Consider the following 15,370-nt stretch of genomic DNA (forward strand, 5'->3'; position numbering starts at 1 on the left):
AAGATGTCAGAGGTTTGCCAGAGATGATCGTATCATGGAGAGCTCCAAGCTTGGGGAAAATGAAGGTGTTCCCATCGTCGTCTGAACACGAAGGCCTAAAAATAGTGCAATTATTTTATAAGAAAATGATTATTAAAAAAAAAAAAGAAAAAAAATGTTGCTATGTAGAAGCATATAAAAAAAAACAAAAAAACAGAAATACAATAAATATGTTATAGGCGTCTCACATGCTTTTTCTCAACCTCATTTTAAAGCGATAGCTGTTATGGGCTCTTCACCCCCCTTTGAAATGATGGTGTAGAGAAACCGTCGTCGATATTGATGAATGCTCTAAAACATTTGTTACACTTTGCCGCTGCCAGGGATCGAACTATGGGCCTACTGTGTGTGAGCCAAGTGCTTTGTTGTAAATGACAACCGCAAGGTTTAAACCCAATACGAACTGTTTATTAGTCTAATCTACAACTTAAGCTTTGTTAAACACAGAAGAGTTCTTTTTGCGTGGCTTCTTTCGGGGCGCTCGTTTTCGATCTCTCTTGTTCCCACACCGGGCTGTGGCTGTTGCTCGCGTCTTCCTCCTCTCTCCTCTCACCGACGTTTCAAATTCCGCTTCTTTTCCCGTCCACTTTTCGCACCCCCAGATGGTTGATGGCGGCGGCAGGCATCTCGTCTTGCTCAAGTTCGCCCGAGCTGGTGTAAACATGACGTGAGGCCGCGGGCAAAGCTCAGTCCGTCAGGTGCCAGTCGAGGTTACTTGAGCATCCACGTGCTTTCCTCGTGATCGGTGTCTTCTCTTTGTGTGTGCTTATTTTTCGTCTTGTCTGTTTACGTTCTTACGCTGCGCCGTACCACGTGAGATTTATCGCCATCTCGTTGTCGGTTTTTCTGTTTCTTGCCCTCCCGAGCTCCGAGTCAGAGTTCAAACTTACAACAATCTCCCCCGGAATGAGCGGGCACGGTCATTCTTTTAACTCCAACGGGTACAGATGTTGAATGGGCCGGCGAAGCCTTCCTCCCCCGGGTAGGATCAGCTTACATGCTCTTGCTCTGCCGTCCCTTCCTTGAATAGTCTCCTCTATTCTGCAGGTTTTCCACATGTGTCTTGGTAGACGGTTTTCCTTTAGAAGAACTAGGTCACGACTCACCAGCTTGGAGTCCCGATGAGGCAGTCGGTTTGACCAGGTGCGCTGACCTTAGTTCGAGCAGATACTCACGCCGCCACCGTCTCCAGAAATGGTCCACCACCGCAGTGCGGTATTTCCATCTTCGAGCAAGATGATCTCCAGCTGGTAGCGCTTCAGTTGGCAGTCAATGTGGCGGAAGGCTCGTTAGTTTCCTCCCCACTAGGAAGTGAGCCGGGGAGAGCACCTCTGGTTCCTCGGCGTTTGCGTACACGTACGTCAGAGGGCTAGAATTTATGACGGCCTCGACCTCGGCCAGGACAGTCGTTAGTTCCTCAAAATCCAGGCTGCTGCGTCCCAACACCTTGCGCAGAGACACCTTGTTGGATCGCACCATTCTTTCCCAAAATCCGCCCCACCATGCGGCCCTCTCGACGATAAATTTCCAACGGATTCTGTGATTCGAGAAGTATGCCTGCACTTCTTCAGACCGGATGGCACGGAAGATTAGTTCAAGGTCTTTCGACGTTCGTTTGAATGTTAAAGCGTTGTCCGAATACACTGTCGTGCTGATCCCGCGTCGTGCGACAAAACGCTTGAAAGCCAACAAAAATGTGGCGGAGGAGAGGTCACTCACCAACTCCAGGTGGACCGCCCGTGTAACAGCGCACGTGAATAGAGCGATGTAGCCTGCTTCCTTTCCGTTGACGGCAGATCAAAGGTCCTGCGAAGTATACTCCCGTGATGCTGAAAGGGTCGCTTCTTGTGACTCGGTCCGCCGGTAAGGGAGCCATTGGCTCGGATGCGGGCAGGCAACTTTGTTTTCGGCAGGCGAAACACTTGTGAATTACTTTCTTTACTGCTTGTCGTCCTCTGATGATCCAGTAGGATTCCCGTAGCCGTCCTAACGTGTCTCGAACCCCAGCATGGGACAGCCGACGGTGTTCTCCAGCGATGAGAAGGGTGGTGAAAGGGTGATCGGCGGTAAGGACGATTGGGTGCTTCACATTCTCGCTGTTGTCACTGTGCTGCAATCGTCCACCCACTCGAACCAATCCGTCGATGTCCAAGAATGGGTTCAAATTCCTGAGAGTCGATTTCCTGTCAACTTGGTTGTCTTCACGCAAGCTCGTGATTTCTGGCACAAAGGTCTCGTGTTGTGCAATGGTAAGCCAATACGTTTCGGCTTCTATCAGTTCTTCGCTTGAGAGAGGTCCGCTTCGTTTGTCTGCTGTCTTGGCACAATTCTTCTCGAAACGTTTGATCCAAGCAGTTACGCGGATTACCTTGGTTGCCGAGTTGTACCTTTCCAAGTCGAAAACTGGAAACAGAGCTGGTGCAGTTACTTGTAACACCATTGCTTTCTTTTCTTCTGCTTTGTTGTCCGCAACCTGGCAAGCATTTTCCAATTGACTTGGCCAGCCTTCTTCATTGCATGGCAGTGAAACTTGGTACCGTTCGTTCTCAAACTTTACGGATTTCTTGAATTCGCTGAGCAACTCCGTCTCTGAAATCTTCGTCACGTTGTCAGCTATTCCGATGTGCTCAGGTTCCCAGAATGATCTGAGCTGAGCCGAACTTTCCGCGTCGTTGGTTTCGGACACAGTCACCCTCATCACTCCAGTTGTTGACGAGTAGATTGTCGCAGAAGTAGAGGTAAGGGGACCCTGAAGTGTCCACCCGAGGATGGTGTCGACTGCCATCAGCTTCCCATCCAAGCGCTTGACTCCGCCGTTCACAATGTCCCAGAAGTGATCGGATCCGATGAGAAGGCTGATTCCCTCCTCGCATGGATTGCCCCAGAGCTCCACGTCCGCGAGGTTCATTCCGTCAGGCAGCCCCCGCAGTTCCTCGGAGGGGTTGTTCATGACATCTGAGCAGATGTGAGGAACCTCGAGGGCTTCTATTCTTACGGATCTTCTGTCGTATTGGCTGCGGAGCCACAGTTCCACTCGCTTGCATTTCGTTTTCGTTGCTGCGTCTCCAAACGTGAAAATAGTCAAGTCCTCCTCACCCAGTTCCTTCAGGTGAAGCCTCTTGGAGACGGTTTGGCGAATAAACGTCCGCTGGCTTCCTCCGTCGATGAGAAGTCTAATCCGGCAACGCTCTCTTTCACCTTCTGCCCAGGCTTGAGCGGTCTGCAAAAGTACTCGCTTTCCCCTGTTCCTTTCTGAGTTTGTTATCTTGAGCGTTGACTGGAGTGTCGTTCCTTCCGAAGTTGATGTTTCACCGGTGTTCGCCATTTCTTTTACCGTAGTCTTATGCTGAGGCTTGAAGTTCGGGTCGCACATGGCACTTGCGTGTCTCCCTGCACACTGCGCACACTTCAGCCACTTTGCACTTCTGCAATCCTTTGCTCGATGGTTTTTCTTGGTGCAACGATAACATCGGTTTTCAGCCTTCAGAACACTCTTGCGTTCGTCGTTGGTCATTGAGGATGTGCAGTCCGCAGTCAGATGAGCACCTGATTTGCAGAACACACAGTTCTTTTCATCCAGGCCTGCTGCTGTTGTTAGTACAGACACAGAAGGAGGATAACGACTCTGCTGATCTCTCCTTGCACGAAAGGTTCTTTGATCCTCGGTTCGTGGCACGGAATGTCCTGACCCATATAAGCTTCTTTCTCGGCTTTCTATCTCGATTTTCAGGAAGTCCAGAAAGTCTCTCAGCTCGTTGTGCTTTGTCGCTGTTCGTGAGGCGGACCTCCGGTTGTACTCCAGGCTCAGATCGGCCGGCACGACCTTTCGAAGAACGGTAAGGAGCATCGTTCCATAGGTATCCGATTGAACCCCCAGGGCGTCAAGACTTCGAACTCCCGTCTCCACTTCATCGTATAAAGCTCTGAGCGCATTGACGCTCCTGGAGTCATGGACTGGTTTGATCTCTAGAAGCCGTGACAGATGGCTTTCGATGATCAGCTCCTGTTGACCAAATCTTTCCTTCAGGAGGTCGATTGCAACTTTATAGTTCTCGGCAGTAACGGCGAGTCCCTCAATTGCCGCAGCAGCTTTGCCGGTCAGGTAGCTTTTGAGGTACTTGAACTTGTCGATTTCCGAGAGAGTTTCGTTCTGGTGAATGGTGCAGTCAAATTGGCTCCAAAATCCTTGCCATGCTCGTATGTCCCCTTGGAATTTCGTTATCTCAAGTTTCGGGAGCTTCACTGTCGTAGTCATCCGTCCTTGATTTGCGATAGTTTTGACGGCCGTGTTCTGCATCAAAGATAACCTGGCAGCGGCTTGTTCACGTTCTGTCAGCTTGTTTCGCAATCGCGTCTTCGTTACGCTGATTCTTTCATGGTAAACTTCCGCGCCTGTCATCTCCTCTTCTATCGATTCGCAGTCCACCACTGCTTCCATCTCACGGTGCAGTTCCTTTAACGTTGATTCTCTGGACACCAGAAGTTCAAACTTTTCTTGAAGCTCACCCGTATGCGTGTCTTCCCTGGCCAGCAGAACATCGATTTCGTTCAGGAGTTTCGTTGTTGACGTTCGGACCACTGCTCTTCTGCGTCTTAGTCGGTCGATTGTAGCTTGAGTTGCCATTTCTTCGTTCGGGGGTTGTTGGCGGTTAATCCCGGGTTTCGGCACCAGAAAGTTTTGTTGTAAATGACAACCGCAAGGTTTAAACCCAATACGAACTGTTTATTAGTCTAATCTACAACTTAAGCTTTGTTAAACACAGAAGAGTTCTTTTTGCGTGGCTTCTTTCGGGGCGCTCGTTTTCGATCTCTCTTGTTCCCACACCGGGCTGTGGCTGTTGCTCGCGTCTTCCTCCTCTCTCCTCTCACCGACGTTTCAAATTCCGCTTCTTTTCCCGTCCACTTTTCGCACCCCCAGATGGTTGATGGCGGCGGCAGGCATCTCGTCTTGCTCAAGTTCGCCCGAGCTGGTGTAAACATGACGTGAGGCCGCGGGCAAAGCTCAGTCCGTCAGGTGCCAGTCGAGGTTACCCGAGCATCCACGTGCTTTCCTCGTGATCGGTGTCTTCTCTTTGTGTGTGCTTATTTTTCGTCTTGTCTGTTTACGTTCTTACGCTGCGCCGTACCACGTGAGATTTATCGCCATCTCGTTGTCGGTTTTTCTGTTTCTTGCCCTCCCGAGCTCCGAGTCAGAGTTCAAACTTACAACATGCTTTACCACCTGAGCTATCAGCTCTGTGTTCCCTGAATAAACTGCATGTGGTGAGGACACATGCGTGTATCAGTCTTGTGAAGCGCCCGTGTTCCTCCCAGGCACTTAGCCAGGGTCTTGTTTCGGAAGAGGGAGGGAGGGAGGGAGGGGGGGGGGGGGGGGGGCAGAGGCCAAATGCTGTATGAGGGGGAAGAGGGAGAGGAGGCCCCAGCAAAATGGAAGATATTGGGGGGGGGGGGGGGGGGGGAGGGGGCCGGGCCCCATGGGCCCCCCTGGATACGTGCCTGGTTCCTCCATTGCCCAGGGAACGCAGCAGAACACAATGGTCCATGTACGTGAGATGCGTCAAAGAAGTAGATGAAACAAAACGGCACCGCGCAGGTAAAGCTACTAGCCGACATGTGATCCAAGCAAACAATAAATAAAAAGACGCGAACCAAAATGGCTAGATGTCACCACCCTAAGCAAAGCGCACATGTACGGTAGGCACCCGGTGAGACGCTAGTGCAGCTGGTATGAGCGTTTCCATTGATGCCACTTTGTCCGCCGTTCTATAGTGACAGCGGAATAGAAGCATTTCGAGGCTGCCTTGTATCACAACATAGCCTCTATAGTCGCAACCATTAAAACACACTTACAGCTCAAAGGGCTCGATGCCTACCAATGGTACATCTGGAGAGGAGTCATCTGGAGAAGTTTCATCTGGCAAGCTCTCTCTTTGGGCGGTTTCACAGTTTTCAGTGCGCACCGTCTCCAATGAAGCCTCCTCCTAAAACGAAAGGAAATCCCTGCAGTGTAAAGTTACTGGATTTGTGTTAAGGACCCCAGCAGGCTGTTTTAATGATATAACGGTTTGTACTTTACATGCTATAAGTAAGGTTTGGTGTATTTATTACTAATAAATGCCGCTAGATGCTCGCCGTTTCAGGAATTCAGTATAAATCGTAATGTACAAAATTTTCATATGCACACATGAAAGAATAAAAAACGCAGTGGACAAGAACAAACCAAGATATCTTTCCAGAGGTCCTATTTCGGCCCTGTCCACCTTCCGTTTCTTATCCTTTCGTGTGTGGATATGAACCTTCACCAATACGCTCGTCTTCAATAATACAGAAATTCGGCACCGTATTCTTGGTTCGTGGCTCATAATCTGAGCCCGAATTTGAAGCTTAAGCTCTTCGGTAGATGCAAACATGCACAGCATGCAATTTCACATAGTGTCAAACAGAGATGCTGTTCAATGCTAAGAATAATATGCGGAGTACAGTGCAACACCGTCCAGTAGAGCATGCAAGCCATATCACTTTGAAAAAGACATGGCCCTGACTGGCCCCCTCCTTCTAATGCAACACTCAAACTGCTCTGGTATCCAGTACTAACACGAAACAAAGTTTATCTAACGAGGACCTCGATACATACATTAGCAAGCGATATAAGCAGGAAAGCATGAGTGACGACCAGGCTGTGGCCAGTCACTTGCTGCGGCTATGTGGTCTGCGCAGCCCGGTCACCGCTTGCATATTCCAGCTCACACCACCAGCAACTGTACTTGCATATACAATACGAGCACATAGCCCCAAATCCTCAGTTTTGCTGGGACTTCCTCTCCCTGCCCGCTCCCCCTCCCCCATCTATGCCATTTTGACATGGGCGGTCCCCCCCCTCGACAAAACCCTATGTGCCCGATACAATACTCTATATATAGGGTGGTCCAAGTCACCAGGATCGATCTAAAATGGACCATAAAAACAGGCGCCTGCACGTAGCAATCTAAACCTTTCGTCAAAGATCTATTTCACGGGTCAATTTTTTTTTGTAAAATTACAAAAAATAGGACCAAGAAAATTGCCAGGGTTAACGGCAGGCAACGACCCAGACGACCAAGCCCAGTAGCAGGGCGTGTTTGGCGATCGTATTCATAGATGGCATCGGGAGCAGCGTCCGACGGTGCAGCCGACCAGCTAAAGCTAGCAGACGACACGTTGGCAGCAAAAGCGCTGTCGTTATGCAGACACATTTTTTTTTACTTTAAGTTCTGCTTTTATTGCCCGCATTTATTTTTTAACCGAAGGTGCATTTGAAAAAGATTATCTTCATTTTATAAAACCTTGGTCGCAAGCCGTCGCAGTAAGGAGGTAGCCCATCAATCTATACGAACGCCAAACACACCTTGCTACTAGACCCCTGTCGTCTGCGTCACTGTCCGCCGTAGACCCTGGCAAGTTTCTTGGCCTTATTTTTTACAGAAAGAGAGCTACGCTTTCTAATTTTACAAAAGGAAAGCGACATGTGAAATACACCTCTGACAAAAAGTCTAGATTGCTACGTGCAGGTGTCGATTTCTATGATCCATTTTATATCGATCCTGGTGACTTGGACCACCCTATACTTTGGTCTACGTGCTTGAGTGCAGGCGAACAATCACACTGAACTTCTCATCAGTTCCCTTATCTCTCAAGGTGCTTCTTTACAAAACGCTCGTGCGCTCTAAGCTGGAATATGCCTCTTGAATTGGGAACCCTGGCATTAACGTGTTGATATTGGCTTTTGAAGCAATTCAGAACAGATCTGTTTGTTTCATCCTTGCTAATTATCACTGCACTGCCAGTGTAACATCAATGAAAATAAGTTTGAACCTACCTAACCTTGCATTACGTGGAAATCTTAACAGTGTGTCTGTTCCACAAAATTTATTACTATAATCCTCTGCTATGTGACAAGTTACTGACACCTCTTTACATATCATAATTTCTTGACCATCCACAGATGGGCATTCCTCAATGTAACACTACAACTTTTTATAATTTATTTATACCTCAGACGACGGTCTTATGGAATCACCTTCCAGCATCTGTGGCATCCATATCCGATTCCATCGCTTCTAAACGATGCCTTAACAGTGTTAACTTTTAGCATTTCATTATTATGTATTTTTTTCATTCTTAAGATTGTCGTTTGTTTGCTTTTGATTGTTGTTTGTTTGCTTTTGATGTCTCCTTGTAACACACTCCCCTCTGCAATGTCCTCAGGCCCTGAGTAGGGTGACCATATTCCTCAAGGTAGAAAACGGGACATCCCAGCGGTAAAGGGGGGGGGGGGGGGGGGGGGGGGGGGTACTAAAGTTTGAGAAAAAATGTAATTAAATTCTACATGCGTGCTATTCCTACATGATTCTACATCCGTGCTATATCCAGTAACTAAAAAAAAAATATTTCTACCGTCCTCGCGAAAGAAAAAGTGTTTGTGGGCAAGAACAGTCCTAAATTTTACTCTCTGGGTAAATATTGTAAAGTACCTACGGTTAGTTTTGTAAAATATACTTGCAACGAATAGGCATAGTTGCAGTTTGCTTCTACTCGCTTGGTGCCAATTTTGAAACTATGTACTTCTGCGAAAACGGGACATGATTCTATATTGGGATAAAAAGACGGGACGGCAGAAATGGACCTGAAAAACGGGACTGTCCCGGCCAAAACGGGACGTCTGGTCACCCTAGCCCTGAGGGTCTGAAGATGAAGATGCTCAGGAGCATCTTCAACTTCCTTCATCAGTAAACAGAAGTCCGCCATTAGTGTAGCACATATGGCGTTTTCAGATGATGATGATAGTGATCAAAGTGGCCAGACTGAATTCCGGAAAGGGTCTATTGTAGTTTTAAAGGTGGCCATTAATAAAAGCCAACCCAATTGACACGGTTCCCGAAAAAGCAACAGGCTTTGAGATATTCATCTGTTAATTTTTCCTTTTTTTGCTTAACCCTTTAAGCGCCAGCCAGTTTTCGAAAAAATGTACCCAAAATTCAAATTTTTTTTATAGCACACTTTGATAGAAGAATTCTTCCTTATTTCAAGCATGTAAGACATGGGTATAAAAGCTTAACAACTGAAAACCAAAATTGATCCAATCTTAGGCCATGTGAGGCAAAAAAATTAAAAATGGGAACCGAGACCGCTTGCTTTGAAGCGGTACTTCATGAGCAACAACACCGGCCAGATCTTGAGAAGTTTTTGACGAGCTTGCCCCACTTTACCAGCATCATCTCCATTATTCGCAAAGTGGAAAAACTTCGTGAGCAAAATAAATCTGCTCTTACTCATCACCTCCCCAAACACTAGGATTTCAATCACTGTGCGCTTTGACCAATACCACTCGACAACTGGCTTGTCTACTATTTCCTGTAGAAGCAGCAGGGTGAAGAAGACTCATTTCTGCTTCCGTCACCGGTTACCACGCCTACATTTGGGATCCCCTTGAGATCAGCGCGGTCGCCAAGTGTTGATCGGCATAGGTACCTCTTTGCCTCATTGACGACCAGAGTCATTACGTCTGGCTTAGCAAGAGTTACAAGTACCCAACAGCATTGAGGGTGTCGTGTTCGACGAGCGACGTGTCGACGGGTGTCGTGACGCCCGGCGTGGCAATAAAGGGAAAGCGGGGAGGGGCTCATGGAGGATTTGTCGTGTCCACACTTTTCCAGTCTCGCGCCGAAGCATGGACCTCATCGCCGCTAAGGTCCGAGTCACTTGAGCTTTCAAACTCTTCCGCGGACTCCCCGCTTCCGTCACTATCGTCTAGCGCAAAGTCATCATCATCCAAACTACAGGGTGAAACAAGGAGACGGCAGGCTCTTTAAATCGACCGGAAAATTCGGTTTCTTAACCTATCGCGCTACGACTTTGTGCAACGTTGCCCACAGATGGTGCATTTTTTTTGTAAAATTTGCAAAGAGCGAACTTACCTGAGGAAAAAGTAAAGAAAGAAAAAGGCTTAGCTCCTATGGAAACGCAGCGAAGCCACCGGTCTTCAAACAACACGGCGCCGGTTAGCACGGGACACAAGAGATGGCGCAACGAACGCCGTCAACGAACGAGCATACGGCGTCGAGAGCCAGCGTCATTAGCAGACAATCTTTTCGACTCAAAAGCGACGCGCGTTCCGCAGGCGGCGACAGTCGCAGAAACAAAAAACAGGCGCAGTAACAACGAAGAACTGCAGTTCCTTGTCTGCTAAATACGCCGGCTCTCGAGTCTCGGCGTCGTCTGCTCGTTCGTTGGAGGCAGTTGGCGTCGCGACCGCTTGCGCCACCTCTTGTGTCCCGTGCTAACCGGCGCCGTGTTGTTTGAAGACCGGTGGCTTCGCTGTGTTTCCATAGGAGCTAAGCCTTTTTCTTTCTTTACTTTTTCCTCGGGTAAGTTCGCTCTTTGCAAATTTTACAAAAAAAATGCACCATCTGTGGGCAACGCTGCACAAAGCCGTAGCGCGATAGGTTAAGAAACCGAATTTTCCGGTCGATTTAAAGAGCGTGCCGTCTCCTTGTTTCACCCTGTAGAAAACTCATCATCAACTAAAGAAACGCGCTTCCGACTAGACGAGCGATGCATGTCACCACTCGAAAGAGACGCCATTTTTAAAAACCCATGTTGCCGGAGGAGCATGATAAATTCTCAAAATGATGCAAAAATTAGCGAAATTCTGGTTCGCTTTTTCTCCTGCTGGCTAGCGGGAGAACTATTCTCAACACAAAAATAGACTGGACGAGCGTGCCTCGTCGCTGGCACTACAGACACGGGCTGAAACGAGCGGATGAGCCACACTCATCCTTGGCATTTGCGGGACGAACTCCGTGGACGAGTCAGACTCGTCCTTGGCGTCTAAAGGGTTAACTCAAAACCACACGCTGAAAGGTGCACCTGATTATGATGCAAAAAAAAAAGTGACGCCCGTGTTTCATGCCCTTCGCCACTATCTCGACAGACAGCGTGTCTGCTGGAGGCGCCGGCGTCACACTTGCTGGATAGTGACGGACGTACAGAAGTGACAGGACGCTTTTCTACCAATCATAATCAGGCACCAAGCTCCACAAACATACAGTGAAGGCGGCATTAACATAGCTATCACCATTAAAAAATTTTTAAAGAATAAAAAATTAAAAAAACGCTCGTATAGACACAGCCTATCATAGTTGTGATTATATTCCTAGTAATAAACCGTTTCTTTTTTTTTTTTTCATTAATGCTTGATATACCTTGAACTTGTTGCAAAACCAAATACCTGAGTGGAAGATGAGCCTGGCCCACCCTCTGGGACAGTTACAATGGGCAGGAGAGTGATTTTAGCCATGTCATGTATTTCGTCGTCCGCAGCAAGGTCAGTGTATTCTTCAAATACCAAATCCAGCATCTGTAAAATGTATGCGCATGGACTAGCTTCACATATATCTAACCCAAAAATATTTTTATATAGTTAGTAAATCAGCTCCAGAGGCACTTAGCTTCTTTTCAGTTCTCATATGTGCTGGCTCAAATCAGTCCTATTCAATGAAGAGTAAAGGCTATAGGCACGAGCTCGTGCACGTTGACCGGAAATGGCCATACGCACGACGTGGAGAGCTTACTGTAAATATTGTCAAATGCCCTACAAAAAAAAAGTAAAAAAAAAAGAGGTGTCTAGCGTTACGTCCAACGCTGTGGCTAGCGTTACGTCCAGACAGAGCACTGAAATGGATATGCCTAACCTTCTCCCCCACCCTCCTCTCTCGCCCCTGTGAACCTAGGGAAGGCGGCGATTTGGACGTACGGTGTGGCTAGCGTTCCAGACGGAACGATAGCTGCTACTAGAGTTCCGTCTGGAACGCGGAGCTAGAGCTCGTGCCATTTGGGTCACCCTTTTCCGACGGCGCGTGTATCATTGGGGGGCTCGTTAACACCCCCCCCCCCCCCCCCTCCCCTGCATTCACGCCGCTTCGCGGCGACAGTATGCGGCTGCTAATTACAAAACTAAGAGGGAGTTTTCGTAGACCATGTGTCGTTCACCGCTAAGCCCTCTGCAACGAAGAAGCCGCTACTGCGCCTGTGCGCCCATGCCCTTGACTGTAGAGTTCCGACATCATAGCAAGCTGCGTAGGGCATTGCGGGACGGCGAAAACGGTCTATGAAAACTCCCTATTAACCCACTTAGCCCTCCGTACACGCCGCCCAGCCAGCAACCCAAACCCGCTATGCCCTATTGCACCTCCGGCCATTTAGTTCAGCGAAGTTTCGTCGACAACATGCCTTCATGTCTTTCAGAGATAATTGTAAAAGAGAAATGTAAATACCGACAAAAAAAAATCGAGAAGAAAAAAAAAGAAGTAAACCCACACTGCGCTTCGAACCCGGGCCCGCTGCGTGTAAGGCAGACACCTTTCCACTACACTACACCACCACTTCAGAAAGGATAAAGCCTACGGACTCCGGAGTGCACTTCAAACGGAAATGGCTATACGCACTCCGCTAGTCTCATATAAAAGGAATAGTCACAACAACTCATTCTTTTAAGCGGTGGCATAGCGTAGTGGTTAAGGTGTCAGCTTCGTACGCTAGTGGACGTGGGTTCGATCCGCGGTGGTCCCACTTTCTTTTTGTTTCGTTTTCTCAAACATTTTGTTTTGTCGAAGCATTTAACAATATTTACTTTTTTTTTTTTTTTTTTTTTTTTTCCGGTGAACACTAAAAGATTCGTTGCCGACGAAACTTCGCAAAACTAAATGGTACGGGACTCCCTTTCCTGATGCGATCGGGGACAGCGGGGCTTGGGTTGCCGGCTGGACGCCGCGAAGCGGCGTGTACTGGTTACGTTTTGTAATTAGCAGCCTCACACTGTCGCCGCGAAGCGGGGGGAACGCAGGCGGGCTCCCCAGCGATACACGTGCCATTCGAAAAGGGTGACCCGAGCGGCATGAGCTCTCCGCAGAGTGCGTGTAGCCATTTCCGTCCGAAGCGCACTCCGGAGTGCGTATAGCTTTACTCCTTCAGAAACTAGCCTTCAACATTTGCTTTATACGAGACCCAACTTGGACGTTACTTTAGTGGCGACCATCGTTCCGCCTGGACGGAACTCTAGACACTTCCTTTTGGATTACAATGTCGCTTGCTCCCGTTGCTTTCATGCGGATTGCCTCGTCGCGCGAGTGACCGAGCGACAGCGAAGCGGGTTCACCGACGCTTGCCTCGTCACTCGCCAAATCGCTTTCATGCGGTCTATACTTTACTCTTCGCGCTAAAACGTCATTTCCTCATAACATGTACCCTTTCCAAGATAGATTCGAAGATGACGGTGGTTTAGGCGGTTAAAATCTTATCACTTCGATATTTTTTTCTGGATTAGGTGGTTCACAGCTTCGCAGTTCGGTGTCTTCTCTATCCTTCGTTTACTTAGCTTACTGTGACCTGCTACAGTTCGAGCACGGGGAAAATGTCAACAGAAACGAGGCACTTGCCTGAAATCTGACAGAAGACAGTTTGATGGAGTTCCCAAGAACGGGGCACGTAGCCACCGCATGTTTCAAAGAGTTTACCGATCCATCCTCGAGCTTGAAAGACCTGGCAGCCTTTAGGTGAGGCACGGTGACCAGACACCGCACGGGCGGCATTGTCGAACGCTGCTAAAGCCACGCGAGCAGCTAGGCGCGAAAATACTGACATTCGTTTGGCTCGTCAACTCGGTAAACTCGCCAACCGTCATTCGTCACCACCGCAAGTAACGCGCCAAACAGAACAAAGGAACGATAAGTGGGTGAAGGCTGTGGGTGGATAGATGGCTGAACCGATGGTTAATGGTGTATATGTGGCAGCTTGCGCCACCTAGTGTAGCTTAAGCACACAATATATTCCGGAAAATACTTGAGGAACAAACCGCGCCAAAACTAAGAATTTAAACAAAAACACTTTACTATTCGTAAAGACAGGGGACGGGAGAACACCATCTTTCAATTTTCAACAAACAAATGATTTATTGCCGGACGCTTCTCCTTCGGAGTTCCACTACAGGAGAGGGAAAGTTAAAAGGAGGGGGAAGGGGAAGGGGGCGGACAAGACAAGGCCCCGGGAGAAAACTCGGGGAAAGTAAAGCGCAGAGACAGCGGGAAGGAGGGGGAGGAAGGAGGCATCCCGATTTCCCTCTCAGGAGTAGGGACCACTCGCCCGGCCCGCCAAGGACGGCAACTCCGGTCTAAGGAATGTCACCTCTCTCTCCGACAGCGACAGCGAGGCCGAGGAAATGTTCTTCGGCGCCTCTTTTATGGGGTACGCCTCCACGATCTCGCGCCCGTAACGGTTCTTGTTGGCCCCCAGAACACGCGCGGACGGGAACTCGGGGGCACATGGAGCGCAAACCTTGAGGTGATGGACCATGGGGTGTTGGGAGTCCCCCTCGTTTTTTTCTATTTCTCTCTCATGTTCGCGCAGGCGGTCGTTGAGGCAGCGGCCCGTCTGTACGATGTACTCTGCCCCGCACGAGAAGGGCACGGAATACACCCGTCCGACCGCGCAGGGAACGAAAGGGGCCGCGTGCCTCTTGGCGCGGCCTCAACTGCCACCTGCGCGAACATAGGAGAGAAATAGAAAAAAAAACGACGAGGACTCCCAACCAGGGGCGGATGCAGGAATTTCCTGAGGGGGGGGTCAGGTGTTGGTCAGCGCACCACATGTTTAGGACCCCCCCCCCCCTCTCCCTCGTTTCACGCCCTAAATTTTACACATGCAGAATTCAAGAGGGGGGTCAGGACATCCGGACCCCCCCCTCTAAATCCGCCCCTGCTCCCAACACCCCATGGTCCATCACCTCAAGGTTTGCGCTCCATGTGCCCCCGAGTTCCCGTCCGCGCGTGTTTTGGGGGCCATCAAGAACCGCTACGGGCGCGAGATCGTGGAGGCGTACGCCATAAAAGAGGCGCCGAAGAACATTTCCATTGACTTAAAACGAAAGAAACACACAAGAGGACGAAACAGACGACACAGCTTTCGACTTGCAGCTACAGATTTACTGGGGCGGCTAGCCGCTCAGAGCTCGACTTGGGGAGGCGATGGGGAAAGAGGGGAGGGCGATGAGGGGAGGTGTAAGAACACAGGGAGACCGTTGCGGGGGCGAACACAGCGGGCTGTCGAGGGAGGTGACATTCCTTAGACCGGAGTTGACGTCCTTGACGGGCCGGGCGAGTGGTCCCTGCTCCTGAGAGGGAAATTGGGATGCCTCCTTCCTTCCTTTCCTTCCCGCTGTCTCTGCGCTTTACTTTCCCGCAGTTTCCTCCCGGGGCCTTGTCTTGCCCCCTCTTTCCCTTCTCCCTCCTTTTAACTTTCC

The sequence above is a fragment of the Ixodes scapularis genome, unplaced genomic scaffold (assembly GCF_016920785.2).
Source record: "Ixodes scapularis isolate PalLabHiFi unplaced genomic scaffold, ASM1692078v2 PGA_scaffold2__306_contigs__length_199485367, whole genome shotgun sequence".
Classification (NCBI taxonomy): Eukaryota; Metazoa; Arthropoda; class Arachnida; order Ixodida; family Ixodidae; genus Ixodes; species Ixodes scapularis.